This window comes from Mauremys mutica, unplaced genomic scaffold (assembly GCF_020497125.1).
Source record: "Mauremys mutica isolate MM-2020 ecotype Southern unplaced genomic scaffold, ASM2049712v1 001096F_np12_obj, whole genome shotgun sequence".
In the NCBI taxonomy this organism is placed as follows: Eukaryota; Metazoa; Chordata; order Testudines; family Geoemydidae; genus Mauremys; species Mauremys mutica.
Window position 1 is genome coordinate 26,409 of NW_025423115.1, and position 20,084 is coordinate 46,492.

Genomic DNA, 20,084 nt, shown 5'->3' on the forward strand with positions numbered 1-20,084 from the left:
TGCAGGGTTTTGGCAGGGAGGCTCAGGCATGGGGAATTGGGGTGCAGCGGATGGACCGGCTGTCTAGGTGTGGAGATTTAGTCGCACTGAGGCACAGGAGGGAGGAGGAGGAGGAATCCTGCTGACAGGCAGTGGCTGTGTAGAAAAAGAGGAGGGGTTCTGGGGACTTTTTTTGCCTCTCATTTGCCGGCCTGCTCGCTCATGTGCTGAACAGTGAAGATGTTCTCAAGAAGCCCAGGTAGCTCAGTTGGTAGAGCATCAGGCTCTTAATCTGAGGGTCCAGGGTTCAAGCCCCTGTCTGGGCGCTCAGCTTTTAAGTTGCCTTGTGTGCCAGGAGCCAAATGATTCCTGGTGCTGTCCACCAGCCACATGCGGATTCCCAGAAGCTGTGGCCATTTCCTGGAAAGGTTCCTTTCCTCAGGAAGCAGGAGAGAGGCCACATCCACAGGAGCAGGCCTAGGACACACAGTCTCTGGCTGGCAGGAAGCGCTGTGGGGCCAGGTGCTGAGAAAGCCCAGAGGGGGAGCAGCAGAGATGAGGGGAAGAGAGACAGAGAAGCAATGAGGACAGAGCACAAGTGTACAGGGGGTTCAGGTCCGGCTATTGTGGGGAACTTTCCTGGTTTATACACAACCCTGGTGCAAGTGGCTGGCGGAAGGATCTGAGTCCCCACCCCCTTACCCAGAGGCTGCCTGATCCGAAGGATGCTCTTTCTACTCTCCTGTGTGGCAGAGACCTCGTGACCCCAACAAGGCTGGGCCCAGGAATCCTGGGGGGTTTGATGACCCCCAATCTTGTCATGATCACTTGAACGGGGGCTACAGCAGGGGTCTCAAACTCAAATGACCCCGAGGGCCGCATGAGGACTAGTGCATTGGCCCGAGGGCCGCATCACTGACACGCCCCCTTGCTGCCCCTGGCCCCACCCCCAATCCACCCCTTCCATGAGGCCCCGCCCCTGCCCTGTCTCTTCTCCACCTCCTCCCCTAAGCGCGCGCAGTTTTAATAAATATATACACTCAGTAATGCACCTCACTCAAAGGACAAAACACGCACTTAGATTTACTGCCTAAGGCTCTGGGAGGGAGTTTGGGTGGGGGAGGGGGTCTGGATGCAGGCTCTGTGCTCGATGCAGGCTCCAGGCTGCGGCAGGGGGTGGGGGTGCAGGCTTTGGGACGGAGTTTGGGGATAGGAGGGAGTGCAGGGGTGAGGGCTGTGGGGCTGAGGGCGAGGGGTACATGATGCAGGAGGGGGCTCAGGGCTAGGGAAGAGGGTTGGGCTGTGGGGTGAGGGCTGTGGATGAGGGGTTCATGATGCGAGGGGGCTCAGGGCTAGGGAAGAGGGTTGGGCTGTGGGGTGAGGGCTGTGGATGAGGGGTTCATGATGCGAGGGGGCTCAGGGCTAGGGAAGAGGGTTGGGCTGTGGGGTGAGGGCTGTGGATGAGGGGTTCATGATGTGAGGGGGCTCAGGGCTAGGGAAGAGGGTTGGGCTGTGGGTGAGGGCTGTGGATGAGGGGTTCATGATGTGGGGGCGCTCAGGGCTGGGGCAGAGGATTAGGGTGCGGGGGGATGAGGGGTTCATGATGTGGGGGCGCTCAGGGCTGGGGCAGAGGATTAGGGTGTGGGGGGATGAGGGCTCTGGCTGGGGCTGAGGATTAGGGTGCGGGGGGATGAGGGCTCTGGCTGGGGCTGAGGATTAGGGTGCGGGGGGATGAGGGGTTCATGATGTGGGGGCGCTCAGGGCTGGGGCAGAGGATTAGGGTGGGGGCGGGATGAGGGCTCTGGCTGGGGCTGAGGATTAGGGTGCAGGGGGATGAGGGGTTCATGATGTGGGGGGGCTCAGGGCTGGGGCTGAGGATTAGGGTGCGGGGGGAATGAGGGCTCTGGCTGGGGCTGAGGGTTTGGGGTTGGAGAGGCTCAGGGTAAGGGAAGCCTGCCTTGCCAGTACTGGCGGAGGGCAGGCACTAGGACCCTGCACCCTAATCCTCAGCCCCAGCCAGAGCCCTCATCCCCCCACACCCTAATCCTCTGCCCCAGCCCTGAGCGCTTCCCTTCCCCCCCCCCAGCCCGGCCCCGGCGGGTCCCGCTTCCCTTCCCCCTTACCCGAGCGCGTCTCCGGCGGTCCCGCTCAGAGCCGCGTGGTGAGGGGGCGGGGCTGGGAGGTCCACGCCGAGCGCAGCGCTCAGCCCAGAGCTCCCAGCCCCGCCCCCTCCCCACGCGGCTCGGAGCGGGCGGGGCTCAGGCGCTCGGACGGAGACTCGGCGCTCTATGCGCCGAGGCTCCAGGAGAGGGGCGGAGGCGGGAGCCTCCGCTTTTCTCTTGGGGGGCCCTGCGGAGCTCCCCTGGGGAGCTCCGCGGGCCGCAGGGAAGAGCTCCGCGGGCCGCATGCGGCCCGCGGGCCGCATGTTTGAGACCCCTGGGCTACAGTGTCTCCACACTGGGCACTTCCCTGACCCACTCCTCATTGCATGTGATACAAGCAAACACCATTTATTACCCAGCAATCAATGTAAAACACAAGGAAAGATGGGAAAGGAAAACACGTCACCCTGTTCTGTGGCGCAGGGAGATCACAACCAGCGTCTCTGGAGGGTCAGGGCAGGTCACAGTCTCTCCCTCACATGTCCCAGGCTCCTTCCCAGGCCCTGGCTGTGCTGCAGGGACACCACGGGCTGGACACTTGCTCTGGCAGTGGCCACATGCTCTAGGTGACAGGCCCCTTGTTCCCAGTGTCAGCCCCCATGTAGGGGATATGATCCCCCCACCCCCAAAAGTCTGGCCTGCAAGATCTCTTGACGGGTGGCATCTCCTTCTGCTGGGCCTTCTGCCCAGGGTCCCTCCCACGCTACTCACTGCACCCACCTCCAGCCCCAGTGCTGCTGCGGCTCTGCCTCCAGCTCCCTGGGCTGCTCCTCTGGCTCTGCTTGCTGCAGCTCTTCTCCCAGCACAGACCTGCTCCCTGGGCAGCTTCTATGGCTCGTGCTGCTGCGGCTCGGCTCCCAGCACAGATCTGCTCTGGTTCTCCCCGGCTGGTGCAGCTCTGCTCCCCGGCTCTTCTCGGGCTCCTGCTCTCTCCTTAGCTCTGCCCCACTCTGGCCCAGGCAGTTCCAGCTCCCACGGAGGATGGGACCCCCTGGCCTGGTGACTCCCTCATTACACTGCCTGGCCTGTCAGTGTGGCTAACTTGGAGCTTTGGCCTCTCCCCATTGCCCCTGGGGGCTGTCAGTCTCAGGGTCCTGATTTCCCATTGGCCCTTCCCCCTTCTATTGGTGCTGGGAACTAGCCAACCAAAACCCACACTAAGTTTTAGTAAGGGGCCAACAGTCCCTTACTCAAGCTGGCCCGTGAGGGTCACCGATGCACAGAGACAGCAGCATGAGCTGGTCCCATGGTGTAATGTTCCATGGGCATCCTACTAGATTGCCAGCTGCCTTTCAACTGCAGTGTGGAGACTGTTTGTGTGTGCGGAGAGACAGTGTGTGTGTTAGGGAAGTGTGTGTGTGTTTAGGTAGGTAGGAGCGGCTCATTATCCTCCCTCTTTCAAGGAGGGAGAAGCTAAGGCTGAGAAAGGAGAATTGACTTGTCTTAGATCACACAGCCAGTCAGTGGCAGAGTTGGGAATAGGACCCAAGAGCCCTGATTTTCAAACTAACCATCAGATCTTGAATTTCAGACACTGAATGACCTGAATAAAGTGCTCTCAGATGAGCTCCAGACCAACAACAGTGCACAGTAATTATTCAGCAAGTATTTTAGGAGAACTGCAATGTTAGAGAGAATCATGAACTGCTCAGAGACAATTAATGCAGAGAAGCAGCAAAATTTATCAAACATATGACTGGTTATGACTTATTTCCTTGGTCTTAAAAGAGAACAACAAGGGCCCGAGTCTCCTCCCTGTCAATAACCCCCTGCTCAGCAAGGGCTGGCTCCAGACCCCAGCGCGCCAAGCGCGCACTTGGGGTAGCATTTTGCCGGCAGGGCGGCAGGCGGCTCCGGTGGACCTTTCACAGTCATGCCTGCGGGAGGTCCACCGGAGCCCCGGGACCGGCGACTGGCAGCACGCCCCCCTGCGGCGCGCCGGCCTGCTTGGGGCGGTCAAAATCCTAGAGCCGTCCCTGTGCTCAGCCAATCAGGGTAGAGACTGAGGACGGGAGGCTGAGGGTTCTCACCAGAGAGCCCAAAGGATGGCCCAGGTCACCGGTGGGGCTCACTGCCCGAGCACTATTTCAGCCCCACATTTTTGGGTGGACCTCCCAGAGTGGGAGCTGCAGAGCACTCCCCCGCAACACACACACACACACACACACCGCTCCTGCTGTTGGGAGGGGAACAGGAGAAAGGACAAAAGAAGCAAGAGACAAAGAGAAAGGAGGAAGGGATGGATGGAGGAAAAGGTGAAACAAAAAGGACAAACCCTAATGTCCCCAGTGATTGTAAGGGACAAAATCCCAGGTGCGGAATAAAATTCGGCCTCCTTAAGACCGTGTTTTCCATGCCTAGAATTCAACTGTCACCAGATGGATCAGACTGAACAGGTTTCAAACCTCAAGGAGGCTCTTACCTTCTAAACAGGGATGGCTGTTTTCTAGTAAAATCAGGAAAAGGGAGGGAGAAAATTCGAAAGAGGTTCTTCCTGGCGCTCACGTCCGTGAACCCGAATACTCTCTCAGTCCTCAAAGAGAGACCTGGAGAAGGAGACTTGCTGAAGCAAAGCCACAGGGGTCTCTGAGGTTTCCCTGGCCCCTCGCCGCTGTCCTGCCTGGCTGATGTCAGCATCTCTCTGTGAGGTCACCACCTCCCCACCACCTTTGACCAATAGTCTGAGGTCCTGCAAAAGGCCTTTGTGATGTCACTGCCACACCCCTCCCTTGCTGTGCTAATGTCCTGCCCCTGGCCAGGCACTTTGGAGGTTTGAGCTACTCCCTGTGGATCACCCCACTCAAGGAGCGTTTGTTCTAGGCAGCAAGCCGGTAGTTTTGGATCATCGGCACATTTTGTCAGCTCACTGTTTAGCAGGTCGTTTATTGAATATGTTGACTTGTCCTGGTCCCAATACAGACACCACTAATTACCTGTTTCCATCCTGAAAACTGACCATTTATTCCTACACTTTGTTTCCTATCTTTTAACGAGTTATTGATCCACGTGAGGACCTTCCAGAGGTGAAAGTAAGCCGGTATGTTCCGGTATGGGGTACCGGCAAGAGCCGGTACGCTGTGCCAGCCCCGCCCGGCTTCCCCAGGCTGGTGATTTAAAGGGCTCAGGGCTCCCTGCAGCGGCCAGAGCCCCGGGCCCTTTAAATCACCTCCCGAGCCCCCCTGCCGGAGCCCCGGGGAGCAAATCACTGCCGTGGATGCTGCTCTCTCCCGCTCTGCCAACACAGAGCAGGGGCAGCAGAAGCTTCCTTACAGTGGGGGGGGGCACCATTGTCCGAACTGTGGCACCCCCATGACACCCCTTCCCTAAGGACCCCCACTCATAGCACCTCTCCCCCCGAGGCCACACCCACAGACACCTCTTCCCCAAGACTGCACCCTCCCCCCCGTCCATCATTTGTCCTAACAGCCAGTAAAGAGCGGGGGGGGCATTGCCCTCTAATCCCCCTGTTCCAGCACCCCTGACACAGAGCTAAGCAGGCAGCAGTGTGTGTGTGCGTGTCAGAGAGTGCTGTGCTGAGCTGAGCCAGTGAGAGAAGGGGGCTGATGTCGGGGCTGTCCCCTGCCTCAGGACTGGTTGCTTCCAGCAGCTGTCTGAACTTAGAGACAGTGTGCGACACACTCACTCTTCCGCAACGCACACACTGTCTGTCCCCCCCACACACACAGGCTCTCTACCCCACCACACACACTGCAGTTGGAAAGCAGCTGGCAATCTAGTAGGATGCCCATGGACCAATGGGATAGAAACCTGCATCATGTGATGCTGTACCAGCCCGTGAGGCATTGCAAACCCTTCCCAAAGCACCCTGCAGCCAGTTGCACAGTGGGATAGCTACCCACAGTGCACTGCTCTCTGTGGTGATCCAAGAGATGCTAGCATGGATGTGCTTTGGTGACACAGGGTGGACATGCAACAGCTGTTCAATTAAAACACTTTAACTTAAGCCGCATTATTCTTTCATGTAGACATAACTGAAGAGTGAGACAAGACCCAGCTCCATTGAAACTAAAGAGCTACAACTTCCTGCGTAGTTGGCAGGATTTGAACCTGCGCAGGGAGACCCCAATGGATTTCTAGTCCATCGTCTTAACCACTCAGCCACAACTACTTGCTTGGTATGTGGCTTTCACTGCACTCTAGTTCTGTTCTCACTGAGTGATCAATTCCAGTTGTTTCCTCAGACCAGCTTCCACAACACAACACACACACTGCTGTGCCCTTGTGTAAGTGTGTCCATGGCTGAACTGCAAGAATTCCTGCTCCTTTCCCTTCTGGCTGGAGCACGAGGAGAGTGTGTTTGTGGTTAATGATGTTGCTGTAGATTTTTGTCCATTTCCTGCCTCGATCAGTCCCTTTCCCGTCATATCCCCAGTACATCAGTGACTGCGATAGCAGGGGGCAGGTTTTCTCTGGGGCACTGAGCTTTGCCAGGGGGTTGATGGCTCCTTTCTTTCCTCACCCTGGAGTAAACTCGCTTTTTATTCCATCCTTGATGTTTCAAGGAATAACAAGAGATGATCAAAGAAAGAGGTGGACAGGGTAGGTCTCAAGGGAGGGGCAGAGAGGTGTGGGCGATGGATAGGATAGGTCTCAGGGGAGGGGCAGAGGGGGGGGCAGCAGGCAGACCTTGGGGTTGGGGTAGGGGTGGAGAGGCGCGAGGAGGCCTTGGGGGAGGAGAGGAGCCAGCGACCAGCAGGCCTCAGCCAAAGAGCAGGGGTGGGAAGTGGACAAATGGGAGTGAGGGCGGAGCACAGGGGGGGCCTCGGAGGGAGGAGAATGAGGGAAGGGGGTGGAGTGGGGGGGCAGCACCACGGTCTGGGCAGGGGCCGCCCACAGGATTCAGGGGGCCTGGGGCAAAACAATTTCAGGGGCCCCTTCCATAAAAAAAAGTTGCAATACTATAGAATCCTGTATTCTCCTGGGGGCCCTGCAGGGCCTGGGGCAAATTGACCCCCCCTGCCCTCCCTCTGGGCGGCCCTGCCCTCAGCCTCTCCCTGTAAGTCCCCTGCCCCCTAGACTCTCTCCAATTTGTTTCTGTAGTGGGAGGGTGGGGGGAAAACTGGACGCAATGCTCCAGATGTGGCCTCAGCAGTGCTGACTAGAGGGGAATAATCACTTCCCTCGATCTGCTGGCAACGCTCCTACCAATCCAGCCCAGTATGACCAGTTACCCATATTGAATGCAGACACAGCAATATCTGATACATTGGTTCCTGTCCATTCAGGAGGTTATTTCCCACCTATTCATAAATAATGAAGCTGCTCTAAGCAGAGGGGAGAGAGCTGTCCCGTCCGTGCAGTTAACCCATCTCCCCGAGAGGTGGTAGCTATGTCAGTGGGGGAAGCTATGTTGGTGGGTGTGCAAGCTGTGGTGTCTACATGTGTATATAAAGTTTAATCAAACCCCATTTTTTAAACCCCTGTGGTCTGGGAATAGGAAAGGAGCTCTCTGAGGCAGAGCCCGTCCTTCAAAATCCTTAAGATCACAGACTGGCCTATGTAAATGTCATGGGGGTATAGCTCAGTGGTAGAGTGTTTGACTGCAGATCAAGTGGTCCTCGGTTCAAATCCAAGTGCCCCCTTACAAGCCTGTTTCTTCAATAAAAATAATTCCATTTCTAGTATGCTCAGGAGCTCTGCTATATAGGGATTCCTGAAATGAATGGACACACTTACTGTTTTCCTGTGCAAATGCATAAACACCTAGCAAACGTCCCCCAGCAGAAATCACTTTCAATCCTCTAAGTGTCTTGGTTTATTTTCATCAATGAAACAAAGACACATGAAGACACATTTGCAGGTCCTTGGCCTCCATGGGCTACAATGTGCAGAAGAACAAGAACCACATCCACTTGGGAGGCATGGACTAGTCCGTATTACCTTTGGTAAGTAAGTTGCCATTGGGACTGAAAACTCTACTGGGGGTGGACAGGAGCCTGTTACAAAACTAAAATAACCAAGATTTACAAACTCCCTGTTACACATTCAATCCTCTGTTTGTGCACACGGCATCAACTGGGGCTCTAATAAATGGCAGCCTTCCTTTAACACAGATCGTTGTTCCTTGCAATTTTCAGATACATTCGAATGGCAGCTGTTTAGAGGTCATGTGCTGCTAGTTCATGAGCAGCAGCAGAGTCTCTGTACGTTTACCAACCGTAGAGCTGGGTGTGTCTGCATCCAAGTAACTGCAGAGTCAGTGTAGTCCCAGACAGTTAATGGCACAGTCTCACTTTCTGATCTCATTGATCATTTGGGTAGAAACAGCAACGGTTTGGTGGGTTTTGGTTTTTTTCCCCTTCGTTTTCTCCTAAGGAATGTGTGATCTTGAGCATGTTAGTTTAAGTTCCCTGTGGGTCAGGAAAATTCCATCTCTTTGAAATAGCTAGGAAGTGACCTGTTTGTATAACCTAGAATAAAGGAGCTTTTGTAAAGCAGTTTTGCCTTTAAATATACTGGGATAAAAATAGTAAACAGTAAATTCCACAGCCAGACACCAGGCCAGGATCAATTGATGGGGCCAGGATCAATTAATTACAGAAGAAACAAACTCTTGGGAAGTAAATGTAATTTGTCCCCAAACCTTTCCTTGTTCTCATATGCTATCAGGGATTCTCTTCTAGAGGGCAGAGTTAAGGTTATCTGGGCATATACCATCACTCTGTATTCCCTGTTTTTCCAGAGTTTGAGTTTTACTGAAGTTGATGTTCTGGAAGGTAAGAGATATTCACAGTCAAAGTTAACTCTCTGTTAACAAAGGTTTTGTTATTGGCAAATAATGAGACTAATCCCTCACTGCGGTAATTCCACTGACTTCAGTGTACTCTTTCCTCATTTCTAGTTCCAAAAAAATAAGCAAATTAAAACAATATTGAGAACTAAAATGCTGTGAGAAAATGGAAATTTTAGTAGCTCAGATTTCAGTTTCTTCTGTGTCTTGTGCGTGTGTAAATGGCACAACATGTTAATTTATAAGCACATCTTTCTTAACTTCTTTAAATATTCTGTAGTACATTAACTATATCCAGTGTGTTGTTCAATGCAGTGAGGTTTTCATGCATTGACCAAAACATATTTTTCATGTTATGTAAATGAACACAACTCATTGAACACAAAATTGTGTATTTCATGCTGTGAACTGTGTTGGTAGCTCAGATTAATAGGTTTGTTTTTTCTCTCTCTCTCTCCATGAAAAAAGGAAGAAACCGTGAAAATACCCATGGGAGAGAGGGGGTTTCTGAGAGCTGGAGTAGATATGGAGATATTTATGAAAGGGGGAGAGGCCAAAGTAGGGCCATAGCTGGAGCAAAGGGGGAGGTTTTTTGTGCAGTTTCATTTCAGCCAGCCTCACATCCTGTAGTCCCTACTTCCCCACCCCCTCAACAAAGCCACCTGTGACTCCTGAGACAGCCCCACTGCAAAAACTGCAGAGCCCCCAGCACTCCCTCTCCTAGCTGGATCCCCTGGCAACCAGAGCTCTCCGCAGAACTGCCGTGGTTGCTCCCCTGGGTCTCTGGTCAAGGACGGCTACTGGCTTCTCCTGAGAATGCAGCTGAGAAATGATTCACCCTTCTCTAGATTCTCGCCTGTGGGCTGTGAGAAGCAAGATGGGGCCTGTATGATAAAGTCCATGCAACATTCCCCTCACATCCCAGCCCTGGTATGTCACCAGTAGCTGCTGTCCCTGGGTAGCAGCCAAGGATGTTTCCCACCATTCAGGAGACCCCAGCCTGGGACTAAAGTCAGCCCAGCCCAGCCCCCACACCTTAAAGTGAATAAGGAAAAGTTATTTACTTGTTCCCATAATATAGGAACTAGGGAACACCAAATGAAAGTAATAGGCAGCAGGTTTAAAACAAATAAAAGGAGGTTCTTCACACAGTGCACAGTCAACCTGTGGAACTCCTTGCCTGAGGAGGTTGTGAAGGCTAGGACTATAACAGGGTTTAAAAGAGAACTAGATAAATTCATGGAGGTTAAGTCCATTAATGGCTATTAGGCAGGCCGTGTAAGGAATGGTGTCCCTAGCCTCTGTTTGTCAGAGGGTGGAGATGGATGGCAGGAGAGAGATCACTTGATCATTACCTGTTAGGTTCACTCCCTCTGGGGCACCTGGCATTGGCCACTGTTGGCAGACAGGATACTGGGCTGGATGGACCTTTGGTCTGAGCCAGTACGGCCATTGTTATGAAGGGAGGGAGAAAGCACTGCAACAGAGTTTCTGTAGTATATTGGTTATCATGTTTGCCTACCACATAAAAGGTCCCTGGCTCAAAACCAGACAGAAATAGGAGGGCTTACTATTTCTGCCTGTCCAGCAAGGCGCTCCTACTGCTGCCACTGGTCCGTCCCTGTGATAACCCCAACTCCTGCATGGCAGAGGGTGGTGAAATGAGCTGAGAAAAAACCTTGGCATCAGCAGGGGAAAGCTAGAGGATCTGGGCCACTCACCTTTTGAAGGCTTGTGGCTTGGTCTCCTCTGCCCTGGGAGGTTGGCCTATGGCGGCCGGCTCTTCCTGCTGCCTCCTCTGTGTGACTTGCCAAAGGAGGAAGTGAGGCAGCAATGGGGCAAAAGAGGAAAGTCGAGCTGAGGAAGGCAGGGCAGAAGCTAAGCGCCTCAGTGCGGCTAAGTGGGGTTAGTAGAGCACCACCAGTCGTTCTGCAAAGCCTGGGGAGGTGCGGTTGGCTGCTGGGAGGCAGAATCCTGTGCCTGCCTCTTGGCTTCCCAGGGATGGCTACTTGCAGCCCAGGAGAAGAAGGATGGTTCTGGGTGAAAGGAAGACAAGCAAAGCTCTGGGAGGAAATTTGGGTGCGGGGTGCTGGCTCTGCGCTGGGGGGGGGGTTGGGGTGCAGGAGGGGTGGCGCTTACCCCGGCCAGTGCAGCTCCCAAAGTGACTGGTACACACAACCCTGCGGAAGCAGGTCCTAGGTGGGTGGGGCCAGGGGGTCTCCATGTGCCGCTGCCTGCAGGCACCGCCCCCAGAGCTCCCATTGGCTGCAGTTCCTGGCCAATGTGGGCTGCGGAGTTGGTACTCGGGGCAGGGGCAGTGAATGGAGACACTCCCCCGCCACAGGGGATGCTGGGACATGCCGGCCACTTCTGGGAGAGGCACGGAGGGATGGAGGCAGAGTGGGCAGGGAGCCACCTCAGTGCTGCTGGCACATCTCTGCACACCCATGGGGCGAGGGAGCAGAGGGCCCCATGTGCTGCCTGGGGTAGGGGCAGTGCACAGAGCTGCCTCCCCTCCCGGGTCTATTACAGGAGTGGGTGGGTGGGGTCTTTTGGCCTGCAAGGTGCAGCAGGTCGGACTAGATGATCACACTGGTCCCTTCTGACCTTAAAGGCTCTGAGTCTAAAAGGGAGAGGGAAGTAAAGAATTTTTTTAAAAAATATAAACCTCTGTATAACCTGCTGAGACACTCTCAATTCTCTCCCCACCCCAAGTAAATTCTGCTTCTTTCATCGAGATCCCTGGGACACCCCCTCACACTGTGTTGTTGAGGGGTTGGGCAAACTCTCAGCACCTGAAGTCTCTGCCACTCACCTAGTGCCCCATAGATCAGCCATAGCCCTGGTTCTGCTCCTCTCTCTAGCATGTGAAAGGAGCTGAGTCAGCGACTCCATGGGAGCTACGGGGCTGCAGAACCAACAGAGAGAAAAAAAGGTGCTCAGTGCCCACTGGCAGCCAGCTCCCCCCCACCCACTACAGGCCTTGCTGACAAGCTCCTCACACTTGCCAGTGATCAGCTGTTCAGTGGGGTGCAGGAGGCACTGGGAGGGGAGGGGGAGGAGCAGGGAGAGTGGGAGAGGGAAAGGAATGGGGCAGGAAGGTGCAGGGCGGGAAGGGGTGGGGGCTTGGGGGAAGGGGTGGGGGCAGGGCCTGGGGAGGAAAGGGGGGATTTGTCCCCTACTCCGGATCCCTCTAGGGCCGGCCCTGAAGGGAAGCACCGACTATCACATTGACAATACAACTGACCAGCATTGCGGGGGAGGCTGACGGAGATCCACACTCACCAGGTCTCTTCTCTCCCCCACGGTGAGCCAGACACTGCTCTCTCCTGGCTCTCACTCTAGCAGCTGGACGCCAAGGAGCCATTTCCCCACAGGAAGTGCATCGAGTGCCCCTGTGGTGCTGGGGGGGCTGGTGCTGCTGCTGCCTGTGGGGCTGGCAGTGGGGCCGATGTCTGCACAGACTCTCAGCTGCCAGGCTGGAGGGGGCACTTGGGACCTTACCAGACTGGCTCAGTGAAGACGGGGGGTTGACAGAGCAATACAGACGCTCTCCAGAGCACGGAGCAGCAGCCGCCCATGCAGCCAGGCAATGAGCATTTCCCACAGCCTGGAGCCGAGGGGGAGGCGGCAGCTGCTGTTCCAGCTCCTCGGGGACAGGCCCTGTCAGCCAACAGCCACTTCTTACTCCCCACAGCTAAGGGCGCCGGGTTCCTCCGGTGGGGGTGTGGAGCAGCCGTTCATTTTCCTGTTCACACTCCTCTGCGGTGTGAAAATCGGGGAGGGAAGGCAGAAGCCCCATGTCCCTCCCGACATGACGCCCAGTGGGGGAAGCCAGGACAACAGGGTGGGGTGGCAAGTGGTGGCCAGACTCTCACCGCCAGGGTCTAGTCTAGCTCAGGGTCCAGCTCAACCTCCTCCCCGCACCACTGGCCCCCAGTCCCCTTCCACCACCAGGTCAACCCAGGCACTAGGGCAGGAACGGGGTGAGGCAGCAAGTCAAGCTGATCAAGGCAGGGAAAAGCGAGTCTTGTCTTCATGGGCCGCTCCCAATGACGTCCTTTTTGTGTGCAACTGCTGCAAAAACCTCCTGGGCAGAAAGGCAACAGGCCAAAATGCTCACATGCAGGTGCCAAAGTAGCTCAGTTGGGAGAGCGTTAGACTGAAGATCTAAAGGTCCTTGGTTCAATCCCAGGCTTTAACAGGTCTTTTCATCCCTCTTTGTGCAGGGGCAGTTTGTTCTCTGGGAGCACAGTGGTGTCTGCACCGAAGATGAGCAGGGCTGCCATAGAGGATTTAGTGGGTCTGGAACAAAGCAATTTTGGGGGCCCCTTCCATTAAAAAAAAGTTGCAATGCTGTAGTCTCATGGGGCCCCTGTGGGGCCTGGGACAAATTGCCCCACTTGCCTCCCCTGTGGGTGGCACTGAAGGTGAGTCTCTGATCTTGGGCTCTGCAGTAGGAAAACATAGAATGGGCTTCTGCCCCTAGTTGGCCCACCTGACCTTTACCAAGGAGAGATGGGATCTGTCTTTCCCAACATGGCAGGAAGAGAGCGAGGCAGGGTGACCCTCAGGAATGGTGCCAGAGGGCTGCTGGGCAGTGACAGGCAGGGACTGGGGGTGAAAACTCCTCTGTGCAGCTGAGCGAGGGCAGTACCAGGGAAGGGGCATCTGTAAAAGTGGCCCTGTGGAAGGTGGCAGGGATTTGGGGGCCCAGGAGGAGGCGCTTGATGTTCAGTGCCTTGGAGCAGCTGGACTTGGACATGGTGGGTGTTCAGGAAATGCACATTCATGACTTTAGGGTAGATCAATGGGCAGAGGGTGATTGGAGGAAGGGCCTCCTGGCCAGGGAAGAATGATGGGGTTGGAGTCTTGTTCTTCATATTTGCGGTGCGACTACAGAAGGGGCTGAAGCTCCGACCAGGGAGGGCATTACTGGTGGGCTTTGTGCTCTGTGGCACTGGTTACTGCTATATTAGTGTGTATGGTCCCCAGTTAAGGCATGCGAGGGAAGATCAAAGGCTCCCTTCCTCTGGACTGCATGATGTTTGTTGTTGGGGGGGATTTTAATTGTGTCAGCCGGCCTGAGGACCGCTGGTCCCGTTTTCCCAACCGTCAGAGGAAACATTTTTACAATGAGCACTACCTGGCGCAGGTCTGTAGCGAGGTCGGCTTAGAGGAGCTCACTCCAGCCACAGAGGGGTTCACCTTTCTGCAGGGACAGACCAGGACTCGCATTGACCGGATTTATGTTTAGCTTTTGTGTCTTTAGCATGTTGCTTCTCAGATTCTTTCTTGGCCTGACTTGTTACACTTTGACACTTAACAGGCCAGAGTTTGTGCACCTTCCTATTATCCTCACTAGGATCTGATTTCCAAATTTTGAGGAATGACTTTTTGCCTCTAACAGCCTCCATTACTCGGCCGTTTACCTAGAGTGGCATTCTGCTGGTCCTCCTATTGTCGTTTCTGATTTAGGGCAAACGTTTCATCTGAGCCTCTAATTGCGGTGTTTTTAAACGGTCTGCATGCTGCTTGCAGACACCTAACACTAGTGACAGCAGCTCCTTTTAATTCCCATCTAACCATCTGTACTTATGCCGATAGGTCGACTTTAGGTCTTTAACTTTGAGCGGTAGCTGAGATGATGGTAAATCGGGCAGAAACCCGTTCGACAAACCTCTTCATTTCCTTGTTATTTCCTGACTTCTTCATTCATCCCCTTTTCCTTATTTCCTGGCTGAGGTGGCGGCCTGCCAGGGAGCTCCCCGGCACCTCTGGCTGCCTGGGCTGAAGGCAAGAGGCAGGCCTGGGCGTGGCGAGGGCCTCCTGTCCCGGAATGAGGCTGCAGTGCTTCCTGGTCCCCTTTTTCCACCCACACCGGCAGGCGGCTGCTGCAGGAGAACACGAGGGAGGCTCTCGGGATGCTAGGCAGCGCTGTGTGGCTGTCAGGGGAAAGAGCCTTCTTCTCTAAAGATGGCTGGCAGAAAGGTGGTGCTCAGCTCTGTAAGCGACCTGCCCAGTAGCCTCGCTGCCAGGGGATTCAGACATTTCTGTAAGGTGCAGAAAGAGGGTATTTGGCTTCCAAGTTAATATGAGAAATATGCATTTAGGAAATGGAATTTCCATTCTTTCATCAGTGGCCTAATGGATAAGGCAATGGCTTTCTAAGTCAGAGATTGTGGGTTCGAATCCCGTCTGGGATGAAAAACTGCCTTCTTCCTGTATATTGCAAGGAAACCTTGACCTTATTTTCAGCAAGGAAGCTGGGAGATGTTCGAACACAAAATACTGGATCTTGGGAAAAATCCCCCAGAAATGGCAGCTTGACAAATGCTTTCTAAACCCCTCAGTAGCAAACAGTTAATACTAGTGTTTGTCTGAGACAAGAGGGAAGGGGAGTGTTTACTCCCACACCTCGGTGAGGGAAAGAGCAAGGCCGTCCTGAAAGAGAATGGATCTGTCTGGAGACAAAGCAGTCCGTGAGAATGAGCAACGGTGTGAAAAGAAGAGGTTCAAATGTGTTAGAGGGTTTATCCCTTCACCCTCCCATTAGCGGGTCCTTCTTGCGTACACACAGAGCAGCAATACCCAAAGTCCGAAGGTGCAAACAATTAGATGTTTATTGGATTGAACTTCCAGCAAACAATGATTCCAGTTTTCTTCCTCAGTGTCCCCATCCCAGCCCTGACGCCACAGAGCCTTGCCTGTGTCCCTGTTTCCATTCTCCCTCTTAGCAAAACATAGGACATGTGGTGACACATTTCCTGATAGGGCCAGGCATCAAGGTGGAAGGTGTTGATATTCCATTTGTCCCACTGCCCCGTGTGTAGTACAGTGCCCCTCTCGTACGGGCGTGCCACACCTGTTCCAATTAGCGTTCCAGGCTTCCCACTATAGTGGGCCTGAGAAGGTTGGGTCCAGGTTGTCTAGTACAGGGGGGAGGGGCTTACTCCATTACTTCTAGGTTATTTCCATAGGCAACGTAACACAAGTATACTTAGCAATACACCAGCCGCTGTAATAATCCACAGCAACACCGAGAGACCTGAGCACTGCAGCATGGTCCAACATCCTGGCCACCACCGAAACACCTCCTCTCCTCCTTCGACGGGGTCAAGCTCTTAACGTGCCCAGTTGCTGGCAGTTGCACACGCTGCCGCTGCAGGTTTTCATGCTTTTGTCCATAGCATAAGTCCATTGAATGTCCACAGAGAAATGGGTTATTGTCCAAACCAACTTAACCACATGGTGTGGAATCAGGCTGTATGCGCTGGTTTGATTATTCACAGCAGTAAGAGTCACAGATCTATCTGTGCGCCAAAGCCCAGAGAGCAGTGTGTAGTGTGGAATTTGGTTAGGGGCTGGTGTAATTGTGCCCCCAGTAATATGTACATTTCCAGCAAAACACCTCATACACAGTACACCCAATTGTCCACCCCTTGCCACGGGCCATTGGGTGTGCTCCTCCATGGCCATCAGGGAGGGGCACAGTCAGACATCTTCTCTGGATTTACACCATTTTACACACCCCTCCATTGATTCCCAGCGAGCAAATCCCCTTCTCATTATTCCCATAGGGCTTGTGGGGCCCACCTTAGCTGCCAATTCCCTTCCAGATAGCACCGTAGCTATTACACAGGTGCTGGCCTCCTAGTCGAGCATTTTGAATTTCCATACACATCTTCCCCCAGGTCAGCCTTTTGAAGCCATCCCCACCCATGTCATGAGGTTTTCTGTTCACTGAAACACAACAATGCTAACAACAAGGCAAACACCACAGACAAACAACACAAAACATACATCCATGGTATTATGGGTTAGTCTTTTGCTGGCACCAGCTTGCTTGTAGAGTGTCTGAAAAACAAAAGAAACAATTTCCACACATGCCCCCGGTGGGGACAGATTAGTGCTTAATAATAATAATACCACTTCCTTTTACAAATTTCCTTGCTAATTGCAGGAAAATTGCCCATTTCCCCTCAGAATGTCTGTAAATGCTTCTTGGGACAAAACACAGTGGTGGTAGCAGCCACTTTACCTGACCCTCTTGTATAATTTAATTACTAAGCTTCCATCCAACGTGAGTGCACAGAGCTGCACATACAGTTACATTTATATAACTGGGTTTTATTATTAAACCAACAACTGCCCTTCTTGTAACACCACAACTGTTGCCTTTTACTATTTCCACAACTCAAAAATGTTTACTTTCCTCCAAACTCTGTATTATTAATTTTTGCAAAACCCTGGGTGGCTGCACTGCAGTGCTGGGGTGACTCTGCAGGGGGAGAAGCTGCTGTGGAGCAATGTAGAGCAGGTGCAGGAAGGAGCCGGGGTCACTATTCACATTCTGAACTGCACAATTTTCCAAATTTGGGAATGTCTGAGAACAATTCTAGGGGGAAAGTGAACGCAGAGCAGTGACACTGGAGGTGCCCAGACCTCCAATGGGGGCGGTGTGGAAATTAATAATGGGAAGATCATTTGCGAAATTAGTCGTCACTGACAAGATTTGTCTCTTCTTATTTCATGTTATGGTGTTATTTAGCGGAATCAGGACATATTTTTACTATATTAATTAAATACTTAATTTTATTTAACTGAGCCAAAAACTTAGTGTCACTTATTTTTTCTCTGTTCTAGCAAGAACTAAATGAATTTTGTGACTTTCTGGAAAGTGCAGAGAGATTAAATGTGGGGAATTCAGTCTCTGTGTTTGGAGCTGATGTTTTCCTCTCACAGGTCAGTGCCTGCATTGAAATACCAAGAGGGATCTAAGGGCTGGTGTACGCTGGCCACAGGGGTGTTTGCAGAAGGGGCGGGGCCTCAGGTGGAAGGGGCGGGGCAGGGCATTAGTCTCCCCCAGCTGGCGGTTCACGCCCTGCCCATGGTGTTGCAATGACTGAGGCTGCCCAGGCTGCACTTGTAGCGAGGTTCCCCCACTAGGTGGCCGCGCAGAGGCTGCAGGAGACAGGCAGGTGGCAGCAGGGGAAATGGCGACACAGGAGCTCTCAGCAGCAGGGTGACGGACAATGCCGTGGAGCAGCAGCGATGCAGAGTGAAGAGGGCAAACCGAGAGCCAGTTGAAGGAGTGTCGGCAGCAGAAGCTGAAGTATCACTCGCTGCCTCCCCCACCCCTGGGGCTTTGCTGCCCAAGGGGAGTGGGGGTTGGGGGAAGAAGAGCGGAGGGGTCTGTTAAAGGAACATTGGATTGGCCTGTCACACCGCAAGGTGAGAAAACTGAGGCACAGCACTGCCCAGTGTACTCTGGGGTGGGGGGGTTGCTGATGAGCATAGATTTGAATGTGGTTGTGGGGTTTTCCCAAACTCAGGCTTGATTCTCTTTCTCTTTTAATAGAAGTTCTCATTGGCTCTCTGCCCAGGCAGAGCTGGGGAGTGGGGGCGTGTTGCCTTTTCCCCAGGCAGCAGGTGACACCTGCTGGCGAGTGAGGGTCGGTTTGGGTGACCCCCACTCAGGGCAGGTTCAGGGCAGGTCTCTGCCCTTTACTCAGCCCAGGGGGAGTTTTTTGCACTAACATCCCAAGTGTGCAAGTCCGTCCCCGCAGAGCTGCCCCATGGGGTGACCTTGAAGCAATTGTGGAAAACGGGACGGGGGTGGGGGGTAATAGGCTCCTATATAAGAAAAAGTCCAGCCAAACCGGCCTGTCCCTTTAAACACGGGACATCTGGTCACCCTGGAGCAGCTCCGCACTCCTGCTCGCCGGTTGGTGCGTTTGTGACCCGGGGGCTGAAGCCGACGCGAGAAAGGGAAGGGAGCGAGCTCGGAGCTCTCCGGCGCCACCTGCTGGGAGCAGAGGGCAATGACTGAGCGACGTCCTGGCTAATTTAAATATCACCTGGTTCTCTGCCGGGTGGCTCCACTGGAGAGCTGGGGCGTGGCCTGAGCATGGCAGCACCTCATTTGCATATATTAAAAGCAGCAGTTTGGGGCCATTGGGGTAAAATAGGAGTAAGTTTTGGGGTTGGGCCCCACATGTTTAGTGCAGGCTGTGGCGAGCCGGGCTGAGCAGAGCCTGCCCCGACGGGGTGTGTGTGTGGTCACCCTAAGCTGGGAGCGTGTGGCCAGACATGGGGAAGGGGCAGGGGAGATTGGCTGAAGGTGCAGTTCTTGCTACCTAATTAAGAACGGAGAGGGAGTATTGAGATGCTTAGAGGGTTACTGGTGGGACTGACATGAGCCCTCCTCCTGTGCTGGTTGCTGCTGGGGGGAGTTTAGGGTGATGGGGCGGGGCTGTCTGGGTGCTTGGGACATGGGTGGTGCCTTGGCCTGCCTAGTGTTTTCTGACAGCTGATCTCCCATTGGCCCTAGCCCGGGGCGGGTCTCTGAAAGCTGATCTCCCATTGGCCCGCGTGCGGGGCGGGTCTCTGAAAGCTGGTCTCCCATTGGGCCCTCCCCAACTGACGTTTCTGACAGGCTCAGCTCCCATTGGTGACGTTGTCTGACAGCGATGCGGGGCGGAGCCGCCAGGGCCTTGTGCGCTCAGAGCTCAGCGCCGCCCGCGAGAAGCCGCAGCACCGGGCGGGGGGGTCACAGGGCGCGAGGCGCTTCCGCGCGCGGCTGTTTCCTGCCGGTCGCGGGGTGACGGGTCCTGCCCGGGGCGGCCGCGGGGTCCCGATGGCAGCTGGGGGCTCTGGCGTCCGCCCGCCCGCGGCGGCTGGGAGCTGCGGGGCCACCTGCAATGGCCGGGGGCTGCGGCTCCTCCTCACCCCCACCCCCGGTGACTGGGAGCTCCGGGCTCCGCCTGCGGTGTCTGAGCGCCGGGGGCTCCTCTCCTGCCCGGGGCGGCCGGGAGCTCCCGGGGCTGCGGCGCTGCAGGGTCTGTGAGCAATGACGTGGGGCTGCGGGGCCCTCCCGCCATCAAGGCCTGTTGGGAAACTCTGGGTCCCTCCGCAGCGGCTGGGAGCTCTGGGGTCCGCTCGTAGGAGCTGCAGGGTCCATAGGCAGTGGGGTGGGGGTGGGGGGGCTCCCCGGCCACCCATGGCTGCTGGGAGCCCCAGGGTCTGCCTGCGGGAGCTGTGGGGAGATGAGGGGTTTGGGGTGGAGGAGGGGGCTCCAGGCTGCAGGGTGGGGCCGAGGGATTCAGAGTGCAGGAGGGGGCTGTGGGTTGAGACAGGGGGTTGGGGTCCAGGACGGGGTGATGGCTCTGGGGTGGGGGCAGGGATGAGGG

The 20,084-nt window shown here is 54.7% G+C and overlaps 4 non-coding genes across 4 annotated transcripts; 3 read left to right on the forward strand and 1 right to left on the reverse strand.

Moving 5' to 3' along the window:
- Positions 1–232: 232 nt before the first annotated feature.
- On the forward strand, positions 233–305 carry TRNAK-CUU. The gene has a single exon. It is a non-coding gene; the product is annotated as a tRNA-Lys (tRNA).
- A 5,883-nt stretch (positions 306–6,188) lies between these two features.
- On the reverse strand, positions 6,189–6,270 carry TRNAS-AGA. Its single transcript has one exon. It is a non-coding gene; the product is annotated as a tRNA-Ser (tRNA).
- Positions 6,271–7,672: 1,402 nt separating this feature from the next.
- Positions 7,673–7,744, forward strand: TRNAC-GCA. Its single transcript has one exon. It is a non-coding gene; the product is annotated as a tRNA-Cys (tRNA).
- Positions 7,745–13,023: 5,279 nt separating this feature from the next.
- TRNAF-GAA lies at positions 13,024–13,096 on the forward strand. The gene has a single exon. It is a non-coding gene; the product is annotated as a tRNA-Phe (tRNA).
- Positions 13,097–20,084: the final 6,988 nt, after the last annotated feature.